Genomic DNA, 18,875 nt, shown 5'->3' with positions numbered 1-18,875 from the left:
ACCCGATAGACGGCAGCCCACCAGGCTCCCCCGTCCCTGGGATTCTCCAGGCAAGAACACCGGAGTGGATTGCCATTTCCTTCTCCAATACATGAAAGTGAAAAGTGAAAGTGAAGTTGCTCAGTCGTGTCCGATTCTTCGTGACCCCATGGACTGCAGCCCACCAGGCTCCTCCGTCCATGGGATTTTCCAGGCAAGAGTACTGGAGAGGGGTGCCATTGCCTTCTCAGTTCTATCAGGCTGTGCTAAAAGCCCATTCAGATTAGTCAGCCTTTTTTATTAGCTCAACCACTCTGCCCCTGGTTGTACTGTTGGAGAAATCCATGTGATCTTCATAGAAATGTTAGGAATAACTGAGGGCTTGGAGTCAGAAATTTCCAGAACACTGGGGCTCATGAGTCTGCAGAGAAGTTTGAATCCACACCCCAGATGCAGCTAGGACACCAGAGCCCAGAAATTCCAGTAGTTGATACAGGACTGTGTTTCTGTCTAAAACAGAGCACAGAAGAGTGAAGCAGCAGATTATCTGCCTGCTGCAAGGATTCTAGAATGTTATAAAAGGAAGTCGCCCCATTTATACAAGACATGGCTGTCATCCCCCTGAGTGGTTGGAAATTAGATATCCATCCTGGCTGTATGACCCTGAACTTGCTCTTTCCGTATCATGAGTCCTATTTTATTAACTCTTTTTTTTTTTTTTTTAACTTTTATGAAGTTTAGGATAAAAGAACCCTTTTATTCAGTGCAAATCAAAACCATGATGCCACCCATAACTAGCACAGTTCAGATGCTGACCTGAATGTTGGTGGGCTGTGAATTTGAACAGCTGTTTTGGAAAGCAACTTGACAATATTCATCAGGAAGCTTCAAGATCTCAATTATTTTGTTCCAGTAACTTTACTCTGAGAAATTTACCCAAGGGAAAAGAGAAAAAATGTGGACAGGATACATTTATACTTGAGCATATATATGCGCATGTGTTCGGGGGATAAGTGATAACAGCAAAATTTGACAACAATCTACTTCAAAAGTGTGCCATTAAAATAATGATAATATGTTCAGAAAGGAATATAACACAGTCACTGAAAATGACAATTGTAATGAATGTTTAATGATGTGGAAAAATTATGGCAATGTGACATTAAGTGAAAAGGCAAAATACAGCATTGTATATGTATTTGGATCTCATTTAAGTTTTTTGATATGTGCAATTGTTTAAAATTTTTTTTTGCTGAGAGAACGGGAGTTAGAATACTATGGATTCAGGTCAGTGGTTCTCACTGGGGGTGATTTCTCTCCCTCCAGGGATATTTTGCAGTATCTAGAAACATTTTTGATTGCCATGCTCTGGGGAGGGGGTTGTGACTGGCATTGATTGGGGAGGGGTCAGGGGTCCTGCCAAGTGTGCTGCCAATCACAGAACATCCCCCAGTGCCAAACTAATAATTATCCAGCCCACATGTCAGCAGTCAGGTAAAAAATCCAGCTCTAAGTTCTCATCTTCATTCTGCCTCTTTCTAACTTGAGCAAATTTCCTCCCTCCCTCTCTCTCTCTCTTCTTTTCTTTCTCTTTATAACACTTACTGAGGCTTTGGTACATGTCAGAAACTGTTACAAGTATTTTCTGTCTATTGACTAATGTTGACACAGAACAATTCCATGAGGTAAGTACTAATACTGTCACCGTAGGTGAAAAAAATCACTTCTGTTTTGAGGTTTCAAAAAAAAGTTCATCAAAAGTGCTTCTTACAGAGCCTAACATGCAGATAAATGAAAAGAAGTTTAGACAGACAACGATGTGTATGCATATATATATACACACACATGATTACTGTGTATGCCGTCTGTATATGTTACAGTGGAGTTGTTAGTCACTCAATTGTGTCGGGCTTCCCTGGTCGCTCAGCTGGTAAAGAATCTGCCTGCAATGCAGGAGACCTGGGTTGGATCCCTGGGTTGGGAAGATCCCCTGAAGAAGGGAAAGGCTACCCACTCCAGTATTCTGGACTGGAGAATTCCATGGACTGTATAGTCCATGGGCTCACAAAGAGTCGGACACGACTGAGCAACTTTCTCTTTCACTTTCATAGTCGTGTCTGACTCTTTGTGACCCCAGGACTGTAGCTTGCCAGGCTCTTCTGCTCATTGGATTTTCCAAGCAAGAATACTGGAGCCGGTTGCCATGCCCTCCTCCAGGGGATCGTCCTCACCCAGAAATCGAACCCGAGTCTCCTGCATTGCAGGTGGACTCTTTACTGCCTGAGCCAACAGGGAAGCAAGTGTATTACAGTGAGCCTGTAAAAATGGCTGGCTTTATATGATGGAATTAGAGGAAAGTTTCATACTTTTTCTTTATACTTTCCTTAATATTCCATATTTATACTTATCTATGTTTCTTTTTTTTTTGATATATATCAATCACTTTTGTTACCAAAACAACCTAATATGATATTAAAGCCCCTGGAGAACTGCAGGGCTGGCTATGAACACAGTCCCTGTTACATGAGAAAGTCTACAGAAAATATTCCCATTTAGCGATGTGACACATTTTACTGAAACAGAGCGCTGGATCTCCTTGCCAAAGCCAAACTTCAGTTCTGATCCAGTACAGTCAAAATTAGTGCCGCAGACCCTGCATGTACTGGCCAATATGCTAGCCCTAGTTTACTGTGGCTAGCTCCCTCGGGATTAATTATTTCCCATTGATCTTACTAGGAAATAGACAGCCGTTTCATTTTCCCTTGGAATGACCCTTCTCATTTCCTCTTACACCAGTGATACTGTTCTAGGGAAGACATTTTTAATCCAGTGGGTTTTGTATCAGATTTATCTGAGGAGCTCTTAGGAGATATTAGCAAATGACCCATGGCCATCCTGAGAAATTCTGATTTGTCTTGCCTGGAGCTGGTTATCATTTTTTAAGGTTCCCCAGAGTTTTAAACAGGGAGCCAGATTTAAGAACCACTGCCCTAGGCAGAATCATGTGCACAGTCCTTGAACTGGTCCGAGGAGGGGCTGAACTGGTCAGCCTTCTTCAGCTGTAGCCTGTGTCAGGGCAGCAGGGTGACTGTGGAGGCCACGTACCTGCAAATCCTCCATCTCCCACTCATGTTTGAGTTATGTCAGAAGCATCCCATTTTCAGGCAGGCCTGACGGTGGGAAGCTCTTCGCCCAAGTGCAAGCCTTGAGGCTTGGAATGTCTTCCGTGTACCAGCCCACCAGCTAATTGGAGCACCTGCAGTTTTAGCGTGCCAACAGCTTCCAATCAGGGCATCTCTGAAAGCCTTCCCTTTTTTCTTCTGTTATGAAGCTTTTCCTCGCCTCAGTCTGCTTATGTTTATTCTCATTTGCGTGGTGTTTATTTGTTTTCATACAGCATATTGAAGACGTCTGATGGGGTGAGCACCGAAATGCATTCCTGTGATAGCAGCACCAGAGAAGTGCAGATGTCAACGTCCTGCTTTCCTTTCCAAGGCAGAAGTTACATGATGCCGATGCACCAGCCTCGTGCACGTTCTGGAGCATCATTAGGTCTGTCTCTCTTGCCTTCAGTTCTTCCAGCATGCGGTCAGAACCCCACCCTCCACCGACTGCCTCATGTCTATAGGATGCCTAAGAAATTCAAGACTAGTTTACTGCTTTGTTATTTTTCAGACTTAGGCCAAAGACTGCTGCCGACAATGCAGCTTTTGTCCTTTTAAATAACTTGGGAATAGAGCAGTTTTCACGGCTCAATGAATATGAACCTTTGAAATACATAACATAAATAGAATGGAAACTTAGCCCATCAGATTTGGCAGCTTCACAAAACTGACCTAGACTTTCTCGTGACTCTTGGATTCTGGTTTTCAGCTTGAGGCGGGGAACGAGACACTCTGATGTACCTAATACTCATGAGAACCGCTGGAGGGTAGGAAAGGGAACCCAGAGGGAAAGGGCCAATGAAGAAAGAGGAGGTGAGGAGGGGACTCTCGCTGCCCTCTGGAATTTAACGTTCAGATGAAGACTGATTTTTAGTTTGGAGCTATTCTGTGTTTCTTCGTAAGACATACTAAAGAAAGAGGTTTCAGTTGCAGGGTTCAGGATTCCCTGAAAGATAAGAGTGAAATGCTCGCTTGTATTTGCTCCCTCTGTCTACCTGGCTGCTACACACCCCCACTTCCACAACCAAGGCAGCGGTCACAGGATCTCTCTGGGGTCCCTCAGGTGGCCATCACCTGGCCTTAACCTCTCTACCTGGAGCAAGTAAATCCCCTCTTTCATCCTCCAAGGCTGTGTGGAGATTTGTTCTCTAAGGAAGAACAAATCTGACTGTATTGAATCTGTTTCTTTTACTTTAACCTTTGTATTCTATTGTTTTTTCTAGAAGTTAAGCACTAAAGGAATGTTGCCCATAGCTTAAACTGTACTTAGTGGCTCTTCTCTGGGAACCCTGCCTCCCATGTCTGATCATTAATCTAAAATACCTTTGTTTAGTTCACAGGAAACATCCTGATCAGGCCCACCTGTGGATGGCTGCAGGAAAGAAGAAATTAGCATACCCTTTGTGGTGCTGGAGAAGACTCTTGAGAGTCCTCTGGACTGCACGGAGATCAAACCAGGCAATCCTAAAGGAAATCAACCCTAAGTATTCAGTGGAAGGACTGATGCTGAAGCTCCAATACTTTGGCCACCTAATGCAAACAGCCGGCTCATAGAAAAGAGCTTTATGCTGGGAAAGATTGAGGGCAGGAGAAGAAGGCGGGCAGCAGAGGAGGAGACGGTTAGGTAGCATCGCCAACTCAATGAACATGAGCTTGAGCAAACTCCAGGAGACAGTGAAGGACATGGAAGCCTGGCATGCTACTGTCCATGTGGTCGCAAAGAGTAGGACACGACTCAGGGACTGAACAACAACTCTGGAGTCTGGGCAGAGCTAGGAAACGTTTGCAACAACTAATCACCTTTTTTACTTTATCTCCTCACCTCCTTCTCTCTTTGCTCCATAAAAGAAGCTAGCATCCAAACCCGAGCAAGATGGTTCTCTGGGACTTTAGTCTACCATCTTCTTAGCCTGCTGGCTTTCTGAATAAAGTCACTCTTCTCTGCCCCAACAATTGGTGTCTCGATTTATTGGCCTGGCGTATACAGCGAGCAGTGTGAGCTTAGACTCAGAAACACATGGACGGAGCGAAATGAAGACTCCTCGACCTGGTACCAAGGTTTCCCAAACTGTGACCACCCCCATCTGACACCCCATCACAGCTTCAGCTTCTTGCTAACAGGCATTAGCAAATCAGCTTTCCTCTCAGCATCTGTGCTCTCTTAAGAATGGAGACATAGAATTACTGTGAGAATCAAAGGCTTATAATAGATATAAGCATGTGTAGATTGCCAAGTGCTAAAACAAATTGCTGTGGTTACTATTATTATTACAAGAACTCAATGATACATGTGAAAATGAGTTTCTTGGTTGTATAGTTAAACACTGATATTATAAAAATTACTTAAGAGACACATGGAACCTCTTTGAATGGATCATAAAATCAACCACCTAGAAAAGACCCACAGTGGTGAGTACAAACTTCACCATGAACCCTGGCTCTATGGCGAGTTTCAACACCTTGGTGTTAAGAACAGTGCTCATGTTTATTTTATGGCTGCATGGAACATAACGGAAGCTAGAGATCCTTCGGTTTGATCCTAATGATTCATGGATGGAAAATAGAGCCCCTTGGCCTCCTAAGGCTGAATGGTTTGCCCAAGGTTGTTCCGCTAGAGAAAGCAGAAGTACAACTAATAATAATAGTACGAGGATGTGCACCTTACAGCGGAAATGTTGGTCGTATATAAACCTATCCAGGCTTTAGAACCATTCAGGAATGGACAATATCTGCCTCCCCAGTGTTCATCAAGGACTAATTTTTCAAGCTGGGCTCTGAAGATAGGTTTCAGGGGTTCTCAATAAAAAACAACTATTATAGTTATTTTCTCCCATCAAACAATGAATATTTAAATGCTTTAGGAACCCATTTATTGCTTTCATCCATTTTATAGGTTGAAGTATTAGTAAAGATTTTCTTTGAAAAAAAAAAAGCATTCTGCTACTGAAAATGCTTTTTAAAAAACCCATTGACCTAGAAGAAAAATAAAATGCTGAAAGAGCGAGAATAAAATTGAACATGGATGTGTTTGGGTGGATAAGTGGAGCTGTGGAGTGTATTAGGATGGGAGTAAAGGAAAAGCAAATCCCTTCATCAAATTCTCTAGTAACTCAATGTACAGGGATCACCCATGGGAAATGGGCTCTCTGATTCTCCCAGAGTCTGCCAGGAGAGCTTTACTATATCACTCTCCTTTACTAGAAATCTCTCTGAAGGCAAGGATCCCTGTCTTTCTAAAACAGTCATCTCCAGAATGCACATGGTTCTATTCATGGGGATGTGTGTGCTCAGTTGCTCAGTCATGTCTGACTCTTTGTAAGCAGCCTGTCAGGCTGCTAGGTCCATGGAATTTTTCAGGCAAGAATATTGGAGAGGGTCCCATTTCCCCCAGGGAATCTTCCCAACCCAGGGATCAAACCAGTATCTCCTGCACTGGCAGGCATATTCTTTACGACTGAGCTACCTGGGAAGTGATTCTTTGGGGACAGATTACTCCAAACCTTGAGGAGGGGCTGTGAACACAGGTTGATCTCTGTGTTCCCAAGGACAATGCAGCTGAAGTGGTCTTATGGGGAAACATGACACGGAGTCCTTTTGTTTTATTTTACTTCTATATGTTTTATTTTACTTTATTTCATTATTGTAAGGGGCTTCATAGGAAGAGAAAAAACAGAGAGTTGTAGATAGTACTAGTCAGTTGGGCTTCAGTGAGTTTGATAAAGAAGGGTTCACGACAGTGCTTTTTAAACTATCCTGTCCCATGACTTACAGTAAAAGATACATTTGAAATCATGCTCCAATATGCATGCACATATGCAAACACAATAAAAATACATACAACTGTATAAATATATTACACGGCACTTAGCCTGACTGCATGCAATGCACTCATTTTCTTTCCTATCCTATCCTATCATAAGAATGGATAAATTGACTATTCAGAAGGCAAGATTAATGGGCCTTTTTGACTGGATTTGACAGGTGAAGGAGAAGGACAGATAAAGATAACTCCCTGACTTCTGACCTGGGTACCAGCCTTGTGTGGCTTCTATTTCCTGCATTAGGTGACAATGGACACTGGAAGAGATGCTGAGGGTAAGGAACAAAGAGTCCTGTGCACAGTATGCAGAGTGTGAGATGCTAATGGGAATGCTTTGAGTCTGAGAAACCCAACAGGAAAGTTGATATGCAAGGGACTGAAGTCAGACAGGAGCTTTAGACTCAGCATTCACTGGCATGCCAGTGGTAAATAAAGGTAAACTCCTTTTTTTTTTTTTTTAAAGGAGTTTAAAAAAAAAAAAAAAACTCCTTTTTTAAAAAAGGAGTCCCATCATTTGGAGAGGAGAGAGATAAGAAGAGGCTTCCCAAGTGGTGCTAGTGGTAAAGAACCCACATGCCAATGCAGGAGATGTAAGAGACATGAGTTCAATCCCTGGGTTGGGGAGATCCCCTGGAGGAGAGCACAGCAACCCACTCCAGTATTCTTACCTGGAGAATTCCATCGACAGAGGAATCTGGTGGGCTACAGTCCACCAGGGGTCGCAAAGAGTCGGACATAATTGAAGTGACTTAGTATGCATGCAAGCATAAGAAGTCCAAGAATAGCATCCTGTGACTCATCAACCTTGAGCGGGTAAGCAGAGAAGCTTAAGTGCAGTGAGAAGGAGGAGGAACAGTCCCAGAGCTACAAATCTAGCCAGGAGAGTGAGGTCCCAAAAGCTGAGGGAATAGGGATTAAAAAACATAAACTGGGAAACCATGAGATCTTAAGGGTCTTTTCTACCATCCATGCTCACGTAGGTTGCGTTCCTGAAATTCTTCCCGTGGGAGAACTTGTGATTAAGAAGACATGTACAATTGAAGAGGCAAAGTCCTGAGTGAAAGTTTGACATCACTAGAGGTTTTATTTTAGCATCTACCAACTTGGTTTGGTGAAAGTCGTTCAGTTGTGTCTGACTGTTTGTGACCCCATGGACTATACAGTTCATGGAATTCTCCAGGCCAGAATACTGGAATGGGTAGCCGTTCCCTTCTCCAGGGGATCTTTCCAACCCAGGGATCGAACCTAGGTCTTCCACATTGCAGGCAGATTCTTTACCAGCTGAGCCACAGGGGAAACCCAATGAAACAGCATTTTACTTAAAATAATTTGCATCTTGTATTAGCAACAATAATGTAAATTTGATCACTTTTTCCTGTTCCATGAAAAATATTATGTACTGTCATGTATTAAATGATATTAATGATCTCATTCAATACTTAAAGTAACTCTGTGGGGCAAATATTATTTTATGTTTGCTTTCAAATGAAACACACACGCACACACTGACATACACGTGCCACCAGAGGCTTGAAATAGTTAAGTGCCCAAGGCCATGAATAAGTAAGTTACAGAGCCAGAGTTCTAACAAGGGTTTGTCTACCATGAACTTGGACTGGCAGCTATTGCCCTGGGCAGTATCAAATCCACCTTGCGTAAATATTTAGCTACAAATCCTTCTGTCACTAGGAACTCTTCAGGATGTACATGTCTCTGAGTCATAATAAGATGCTTATGCATTCCATTCACTGCAGAGAACATGCAAACTAATATCTAAGCTTTAGCTTTTGGTTTTCTGACTACTGAATACCTTTTGAGCTTCACCATTCATGGTTCTGTATTTTTCATCCTAAGAGACCTCAGGGAATGCCATGACATTTGCATAAATTTAATCCCAAATGCTTAAATAAACAGAAAGTCATCTGTAAAGGCTACAATTACATATGAGAGGTATTTGAAGACAAGGAGGGGTTGCAATATGTTCTTATTTTCAAGTATAATCATGAATCCGTCTTGTGGGGAGGAAAAGACCCAGTTGCATCATCCTACAGTAAAGATAATTATATTTTGGAGCTATCATCTCCTAGAAGTGGAGCACACAGATTACAGTCTTTCTCCTCCGTATGAACATTGTCAGAAAGTAGAAAAGACAAACCTATTCCTTGTGGTTGGCTTGTAGGTGTTCTCTCTGATCCCTCTTCAGGTTGATAAGAAATGGAGAAGCAGATCCCTTGACCTCATTTTTTAGAAAGAGGGAAAAGATTATATCTTTTTACAATGTCTGTCAGCTTGAAAAAGCCATGAATCACGGCAAAACAGCATCTTATATTTAGTAATTCGTTTCCCATTCAGATCAAGGTGACAGATCTTGTGCAAAATAGCTCCCCGTGACTCACGTCAGCTTTCTGAGGTTTTGGTAACAAAGTTTGACGCATCGTTATCAATCCAGCTTCGAGGGTGTACACGATTCGTCTCGGTTATTAATAAGATAATCAGTCTCCATCTGACTCAGAATGCAATGATTATTTCTTCCCCCCGGCATACCTCTCACCAAAAGAGAGAAGATGTATTCCAGACTTGAGAGGGGGCTTTTGCGCCGTCCCCAAAGCAATGCTGCTTGATTCTGCCATATCTAGAAATCTCAGGATGGATTTGAGACAAAAGACGAAGCTGAGACATGCACGCAGAGTTTATTAATATCAAAATTTATATAACAGGTGAAAAAGGTTAAAGAGCTGCTAGTAGTATAGATATCGTATAGTTGTCATACTTAACATGGTGTTTTTGTTGCTGTTTCCCCACTAGAATAAAAGGTCCATGACGTTGAGAACTGTGTTTTGTTCACTGTGGCATCCCTAATGTTTAGATGAGCACCTGACATCACATTTGATGAATAAATAATGGAATGTAATACAACACAATTTGACACAATATAATACAACATAAAATAAAATAATGTATCATAATTGCAATTTTTGTCTCTTCAGCCTTTACTACCATAGAATAAACAGGCTTTTGTGTTGAGCTCTGGATCCGTGTCTTGTATTGTTGCTGGACACAGCAAGTCCTCACCCAACCTTTGATGAATGAATGAAAGAATGAATGAGAGACTGGAAGAAGGAGGCTGTGCTTCAAGGTGCTAATTGGGTGAACAAGTGTGGGATGGTCCGCTGGCACAGCCGGGGCCTTGCAAACCTCTTTGGAGGTCCTGCGTGAGGAGCCTCCCCAGGCAGCTTGGAAAGCCTGCACTGGGCTTGTTGTTATAGGTCCCCTGCCCATGATGCCAAGCCACCCAGCATTGCTGCCTGTAGGAGGGCAGCCCTCCTGTTAGACATCAGGGTGCTGGCTTAGATATGTGTAGTGATGTGTGCAGCCCGGGCATTGCCAGTCCTCACCACTCAGCTGCTCACCACGTCTTTAGCAGGAGCTCAGCCTTTCTGGAACCTTCGTCCCTACTTCTCAGAGGGTACTTTCCGTGGATACCTGCACACCTGTCCTCCATCCTCCCAGCTGAGGGATTCCGTCCCCACTCCCAGTCGACATGCATCACATGCTCTGTTCTCCCAGCTGTTGAGAGCAAATGGGATCATTTTATGCAGCAAGAGACATCACAGTGCGGGTTGGGGGCATGGAGGGGGAGACCCTGGACCTGAGATTTGAAAGTCCAGCCGTGTGAGGGCAGAGGGAGGTGGAGAGAACACTCTGGCATGTATTAGGGGGCAGATAGATGTCTCTGCATTGATTGTTCCTGGAAAATCATTACATCTACATTGGTGGTGTTTTCACCCTTATTTAGTGTGTGTGTTTCCCCAGCATCTTCTCCCACCAGATCCTTCAAGACAGATATTTGGATCCTGCCTGAAATGTGCCCACCACGCCTGCCCAAAGGGGTTTGAGATGATTCCCCAGGTCTAGAAGACACCTCTGTCCGCACTGCTTGTCTGTCAGTGGCTCAGGGTTCATCTCAGCTTCCCTCTCTCCCCTCTTCTTCCCCGACCTCTTCACCCTGGATCCCTCTGCTTTCCCACAAGATTTCTAAATGTTCCCATCCCTTTCGTCTTTCTCGTCTCCATCTTGTGCATGCCTCTGTCCTGTCCCTCTCTGGGTCCTCCGTTCTCAGTACCTATTCTTATCTTTCCCAGTTCCCTCACTGTCATATGCTTCTTTCCCTGTGATATCTTTTCTCTTCTATCCTATTCCTGGATTCTCCCTTAGTCTCTGGTTGCCTTTATTTCATTTATTTACTCATTAAGGGATTCATGGACTAGATCTCCATGTAGAGCCCATGATGGGTCATATACTCCAGCAGACCCTGGAACATAGCAGAACTTAACACATAACTGGAAAAACAGTTACTGCTCTCTCATCAGCACTCCTTCAGCACTCACTTATCAGCACTCCATCTCCCCTCCTTCCAGCTCAGGAGATGAGTTCCCTTTGGTCCACATGGAATAATGATCCTCAGTCACAAAGACCTGAATTTGAGTGCTGGCCTGATTGCTCAGCTGGTAAAGAATCCGCCTGCAATGCAGGAGACCCGGGTTCAGTCCCTGGGTTGGGAAGATCCCCTGGAGAAGGGAAAGGCTACCCACTCCAGTGTTCTGGCCTGGAGAATTCCATGGGGTCGCAAAGCATTGGACACTATTGACCCACTGTCACTTTCACTTGCCTCGCTCAAAAAGTATAAACCTAGGCAAGGCCGTTGATCTCTCTGAACTTCTCTCAAGTCTGTGCTTAAAGTACTTGGAATATTGTGGGTGCTCAATAAATCTAAGTCACCATTCCTTCCCTTCATCTCCACTCCAATTCAGTTCTGCAAAGACTATCTCAGCACCTGCATTATGACAGACATTGTGCTAAACATTATCCATCAAACAAAGTTACATTTTACTTTCCAGGATCTTACACCCTGGTGGAAAGGACAGATTGTGTGTAAATTATGCTATCATTTGAGTAGGATCTGTGTCCTAGATGGTCCAGCTCCTATATGTGGTCACAGTGAAGGGAGCCCAGTCCAGCCATGAAATATTTTCAAAAAGCAATGGCAGTGACTTCCCTGGTGCTCCAGTGGAGAAGACTTCACCTTCCAGTGCAGGGAGTGCAGGTTCAATCCCTGGTCAAGGAGCTAAGATTTCACATGCCTGTGGCCAAAACAACAACAACAAAAAACATAAAACAGAAGCAATACTGTAACAAATTCTGCTGCTGCTGCTGCTAAGTCACTTTAGTCATGTCTGACTCTGTGCAACCCCATAGACGGCAGCCTACCAGGCTCCCCCATCCCTGGATTTCTCTAGGCAAGAACACTGGAGTGGGTTGCCATTTCCTTCTCCAATGCATGAAAGTGAAAAGTGAAAGTGAAGTCACTCAGTCATGTCCAACTCTTAGCGACCCCATGGACTGTAGCCCACCAGGCTCCTCCCTAAAAATAATCCACATTAAAAAAAAATCTTAAAAAGAAAGCAGTGACAAAGTTTTCTTATTCAATCACTAAGCAGTGTCCGACTCTTTGCAACCCCATGGACTGCAGAACACCAGGCTTCCCTGTCCTTCACTATCACCTGGAGTTTTCTCAAACTCACGTCCATTGAGTCATTGATGCCATCCAACTGTCTCATCCTCTGTTGCCCCCTTTACCTCCTGCCCTCAGCCTTTCCCAACCAGCATCAGGGTCTTTCCCGATGAGCTGGCTCTTCACATCAGGGGGTCAAAGTATTGGAGCTTCAGCTTCAGCACCAGTGAGGGACTTTGACCAGGACCCAATGTGTAATTCCCACCAGCCATTCCTAAATCTTCCTTGAACCCCTGTGCATTCAGATTTTACACCTGATCCAGACTCTCTCTCTCATGCCACCCCCCCCATTCCCAAATCTCCTTTAAGCTCCCAAGCCATCTAGCTTTTCCCTTCTCCTTCTCTTTATCCCCAAACTCATCAGTATGCAAACTGACTCAGCCTCTTTGGCTGAGATCTCTCCCCTTTCCTCTGGTCTCTCTTGTTGAGATTTTATCCGTTCTTCTTACCTGATGTTAACATTTACTTGTAATGAATCTTGTGTGAGGACAAGGAACACATACATTAGTGACTCCAGTCACTGGGATAATGATGATGCAATGCACGTGTTGATGATCATATCTAATAGTTAGTAACTTCCCAGAATGTATCACCTTATACCATCCTTCAAGCTCACAGAACTCCTGCAAACTAAGTGTGGTGAACTGAGCCATAAACATTCACCTCTTCCTTTGCACAGAACTGAATGAACCCATTCAAACTCTAGAAGACTACCATGGGAAAGAAGCGGATTCTTCTCGCTCTGCCACTGGAGATGAACAAGGGAGCACGTGGCTTTAGCTGTCAAGGAAAAATTTTCCCCTAAGCAAGTAGGCATTGAAAGGAAAGCAGAAAATCACCATGAAATGAGCAGAAACTAATCACCCCATGCCCAGGCTCACATTTCCTCTTGACTTCCTGTCCAGAAATGTGCTTATTTTTCAGTTCACTTTAAGTCAGAACCCCAGGGATGTGATAACAGCAGTTAACTGTAAGCTTTGGGGTGATTTAAATTTCTTCTTGACAAAATGTGTATTTTTCATATTTCCAGCATGAAGCATGTGGGTTTAAAAAAAATAATAAAGCCAGGGAAAACATATTTGTAAGAAAGAAGCAATTTTTTTTCACAACTTGAAATCTGGAAAAACATCTGAGGGCGGGCTGCGGCTGACTTCATCTCGGCCGGTCACAGGGAACTGACATCACCGTTGACTTTGGAACACGTTCGAGGCTACAGAAAAGAAAGTATCTCCACCAAAGAATTCTGGGATTTAAAAATGACCACAGGCCATCGTTTCCTTTGGAGTAAAGTTTGGAGCAAATTCACTCATCTTATAATCAAACTAGATGAGAGGGTGAAAGGCTGGCTGAGCAGAGGGTCCTCGTGGGATCTATTTACCAATGGGTCTGAGGAATAATTGAGCAACTGGTTGGCCTGAAAGAAGAGCAACGATAAACACACATGTTTGGTTTTATGAAAACGCTCCTGAGTTAGAGAGGGGGTGTGACAGTCAGCAGACCTTCGGGTAATCCCTATGTCTTCTGCACTGATCTGAGGGTTGTGAGGGTTAGTGCCCCAAGACTTTGAGATCCTGGAAGCATGAAGAAAGTCTGCTTTAAGAGCACTGCAGTGGGGTACCAGGTTTTCCTGGGATGCAGAGAACACCTAACAGCTTTGTGGAAGCTGCTAGTTACATCGGGGATGGATGACTTCTTTCGTCAGCCAATGGCAGGTTTTAGCCATGGGATCCCAAGCAACAGAAAGATAAAACCACAACGAGTAAAGTAACTGAGGGCCCAGCTTTATAACATCTGGGTGACTCTGTCCCTCACCGCTCTCTCAGAACTGGCTGGAAATCCTGGTCACGGGAGAGATTGAAATTCCTGACTGGTGGTCTCTTTTCACTCTGCAGGAGGGAAATCCCGGGTGAAACTCAGGTTAAAAATATAAACACACACACACAAAAAATATATATATAAACACACTTTTCCCAATTCAATAAAAATATTAGGCACCATCTAACTGTGTGAGTTTCACCTGTGTGGTTGCATGTAGCAACAGTCCATTCATTCCCATGAGTGTCTCTTGCTTCCCATTGTAGGGGCATAAGGATCTTCCCAGATGGCTCAGTGGTAAAGAATCTGCTTGCTAATCCAAGAGACGTGGATTTGATCCCTGGATTGGAAATATTCCCTGGGTCAGGAAGATCCCCTGGAGGAGGAAATGGCAACCCACTGTAGTATTATTGCCTGGAAAATCCCATGGATAGAGGAGCCTGGCAGGCTACAGTCCATAGGGTTGCAAAGAGTCAGACACGACTGAGTGACTGAGCATGCATATACATAACATGATTTATTGATCTACTTTTCTATAATGGACATTTAAGGAGTGTATTAGGGTTCTCCATAAAAAAAAAAAAAAAACTGATAGGAAAGGGAGAGAAAGATAATTGATAGATAAATAGGAAGAGGAAATTTATTTACAGGAATCAATTCACCTGATTATGGGGACCAAGAAGTCCCAGAATCTGCTGTCTGCAAGCTGGAAAGAACCAAGAAAGCAGGCCAGTGGTGTAATTCAGTTCAAATCTGACAACCTGAGAATCAGGGGAGTGGAGGGAGTAAGCCCCCATTCGAGCCCAAAAGTCCAAGAATTGGATCAGGGAGCTGGTGCTGTAAGTTTCCCTGCAAGTCTGAATGCCCAAGAACTCAGAGTGCTCATGATATCTTTCTTGTTCTACTGAGGCCTTCAACTAACTAATGAGACCCATTCACACTGGTGAGGACCAACATTACTCAGTCTACCAGTTCAAATGCTGACATGGTTCAGAGACACCCTACAGACCCACCCAGAAGTAAGGCCAGTAGCTTCTTGGGCATCTCTCAGTCCAGTCAAATTGACACATGAAATTAATCATCAGAGGTGGCTTTCAGTTTGAAACCTGTCATAGGCAAGTTTCCTAGGAGCAAGAGACAAGAATTCTTGGACAAGTATTAATAATTCATTAAGGAGTGCTCTTAGGAGAAACCAAAAAGGAGGTAAGGGAAAAAGTATGGGGAAAGCTCTGGGTCAGAGACAGAAGCTAAGCAAGAATGTGGGCTCAGGATCCAGAGTCTGATCCTGGGGGGAGCTCTGAAGCATAAATTGAACACTGTACTGCATAGAAGTACTTTATCAGATAAATGACTTTCATTATGTTCTCCAACTATGTGGCTCCTCTTTTCATTCTCTCAACATTGTCTTTCACAGAGCAAAGCTTTTCAATTTTAATTAAGTCCAATGAATCCATTTTTGTTTCCTGATAAAGTTAACTTTTCAATTTGACAATAATGCTTGGTATTGAATCTGAAAGCTCATCACTAAACCCAAGGTGATACAGATATTTTCCAATGGTTTCCTCTAGAAGTTTTATACTTTTGCATTTTTACATTTAGGTCCATCATCTCTTTCCAGTTAATTAGAAGCTTTTCTCTTAAGCTCTTACATTTGGATCTAAAAACCTCATAGAATTGCTTTTTCTTTGGGAGACAAAATAGGGGTCAGGATCAGATTTTTTTCCCCCATGTGAACCTCAGTGGATGCAACAGTATTTATTGAAAAGATTGTCTATTAGTCACTCCTCGGCGGTGGCACCTGTGTCATAAATGAAGTGTCCTTATTTGACTGGGTCTATTTCTGGGCTCTCTTCAGGCCCACTGATATATTTGTCTGCCCTTGCTCCAAGGCCACATTGCCTTAATTAATGTAGCTTTATAAGAAGCATTTATATTGGGTAGCATAAATCCTTCAACTTTGTTCTTCTTTTTTAAAACCACCTTGCCTATTTTTTGTCTCTTTGTATTTCCATGTAAATGAGAGAATCAGCTTGAAATTTCCGTTAAAAATTTTTGAAATTCTTACTAGAGTAGCATGAAATCCATAGATCAACTATCGGTAATGCAATATTAGCTTAATGGTGTTAATTCTTTCAAACCTGGGACATGAAACAGCCGACTCTTGAACAACATGGATTTGAACTGCAGGAGGCTACTTACATGTGGATTTTTCTTAGTAAATATGTGTTACAGTACTACATGATCTGTAGCAGTACTGTAGTACTCTATGGTGTAGTACTATATCCATTGTATATATTGGCTATATGCTGTATATATATTGGCTATAGGCACAGATGCAGAGGCATGGATATGGAGGGACCACTGTAGTTACACAGGGATTGTCACTGTGCAAGAGGTTGGCAGCCCTAACCACTGAGTTGTTTGAGTGTCAAGTATATATTCCTCCATTCTTCGGGGTCTTCTTTCAGTTCAGTTTAGTCGCTCAGTCATATCCAACTCTTTGTGACCCCATGGACTGCAGCACGCCAGGCCTCCCTGTCCATCACCAACTCCTGGAGTTTACTCAAACTCATGTCCATTGAGTCAATGATGCCATCCAACCATTTCATCCTCTGTCATCCCCTTCTTCTCCTGCCTTCAATCTTTCCCAACATCACGGTCTTTTCAAATGAGTCAGTTCTTCACATTAGGTGGCCAAAGTATTGGAGTTTCAGCTTCAACATCAGTCCTTCTGATGAACACTTAGGACTGATCTCCCGTAGGATGATTTGACTCTCAAGAGTCTTCTCCAACACTACAGTTCAAAAGCATCAATTCTTTAGCACTCAGCTTTCTTTATAGTCCAACTCTTACATTCATACATGACTACTGGAAAAAACATAGCCTTGACTAGATGGGCCTATGCTTGACTAGATGGACATATGCTGTCTAGGTTGGTCATAACTTTCCTTTCAAGGAGTAAACATCTTTTAATTTCATGGCTGCAGTCACCATCTGCAGTGATTTTGGAGCCCCCCAAAATAAATCTCTCACTGTTTCCCCATCTATTTGCCACAAAGTGATGTGACTGGATGCCATGATCTTAGTTTTCTGAATGTTGAGCTTTAAGCCAACTTTTTCACTCTCCTCTTTCAATTTCATCAAGAGGCTCTTTAGTTATTCTTCATTTTCTGCCATAAGGGTGGTGTCATCTGCATATCTGAGGTTATTGATATTTCTCCCGGCAATCTTGATTCCAGCTTGTGCTTCCTCCAGCCCAGTGTTTTTCATGATGTACTCTGAATATAAGTTAAATAAGCAGGGTGACAATATACAGCCTTGACATACTCCTTTTCCTATTTGGAACCAGTCTGTTGTTCCATGTCCAATTCTAACTGTTGCTTCCTGACCTGCATACAGATTTCTCAAGAGGCAGGTCAGGTGGTCTGGTATTCTCATTACTTTCAGAATTTTCCACAGTTTGCTGTGATCCACACAGTCAAAGGCTTTGAAATAGTCAATAAAGCAGAGATAGATGTTTTTCTGGAACTCTTTTGCTTTTTCAATGATCCAGTGTATGTTGGCAATTTGATCTCTGGTTCCTCTGCCTTTTCTAAAACCAGCTTGAACATCTGGAAGTTCACGGTTCACATATTGCTGAAGCCTGTCTTGGAGAATTTTGAGCATTACTTAACTAGCATGTGAGATGAGTGCAATTGTGCAGTAGTTTGACCATTCTTTGGCATTGCCTTTCTTTGGGATTGGAATGAAAAGCTTTTCCAGTCCTGTGGCCACTGCTGAGTTTTCCGAATTTGCTGGCATATTGAGTGCAGCACTTTCACAGCATCGTCTTTTAGGATTTGAAATAGCTCCACTGGACTTCCATCACCTCCATTAGCTTTGTTCGTAGTGATGCTTCCTAAAGCCCATTTGACGTCACATTCCAAGATGTCTTGCTCTGGGTGAGTGATCACACTATCGTGATTATCTGGGTCATGAAGATCTTTTTTCTATAGTTCTTCTGTGTATTCTTGCCACCTTTTCTTAATATCTTCTGCTTCTGTTAGGTCCAAACCTTTTGTGTCCTTTATTGTGTCCATCTTTGCATGACATGTTCCCTTGGTATCTCTAATTTTCTTGAAGAGATCTCTAGTCTTTCCCATTCTATTGTTTTCCTCTACTTCTTTGCACTGATCACTGAGGAAGGCTTTCTTATCTCTCCTTGCTATTCTTTGGAACTCTGCATTCACATGGGTATATCTTTCCTTTTCTCCTTTGCTTTTTGCTTCTCTTCTTTTCACAGCTATTTGTAAGGCCTCCTCAGATAGCCATTTTGCTTTTTTGCATTTCTTTTTCTTGGCAATGGTCTTGATCCCTGTCTCCTGTACAATAATCAATAACCTCCATCCATAGTTCATCAGGCACTCTATCAGACCTAGTCCCTTAAATCTATTTCTCACTTCCACTGTATAATCATAAGGTATTTGATTTAGGTCATACCTGAGTGGTCTAGTGGTTTTCCCTATTTTCTTAAATGTAAGTCTGA

At 42.9% G+C, this 18,875-nt stretch overlaps 1 long non-coding RNA gene across 1 annotated transcript in view; it reads left to right on the top strand.

The window, feature by feature from the left end:
- LOC139186865 (uncharacterized) overlaps positions 1-9,993 on the top strand; it is a 70,468-nt gene extending 60,475 nt beyond the window's left edge. Inside the window, exons 2-3 of the long non-coding RNA XR_011570473.1 lie at positions 3,377-3,531; positions 4,477-9,993. This is a non-coding gene — a long non-coding RNA (uncharacterized lncRNA). The remainder of the gene's footprint in view (positions 1-3,376; positions 3,532-4,476) is intronic.
- Positions 9,994-18,875: the final 8,882 nt, after the last annotated feature.

Source organism: Bos indicus, chromosome 14 (genome assembly GCF_029378745.1).
Source record: "Bos indicus isolate NIAB-ARS_2022 breed Sahiwal x Tharparkar chromosome 14, NIAB-ARS_B.indTharparkar_mat_pri_1.0, whole genome shotgun sequence".
NCBI lineage: Eukaryota > Metazoa > Chordata > Mammalia > Artiodactyla > Bovidae > Bos > Bos indicus.
This window is presented reverse-complemented; position numbering and strand designations above follow the sequence as displayed.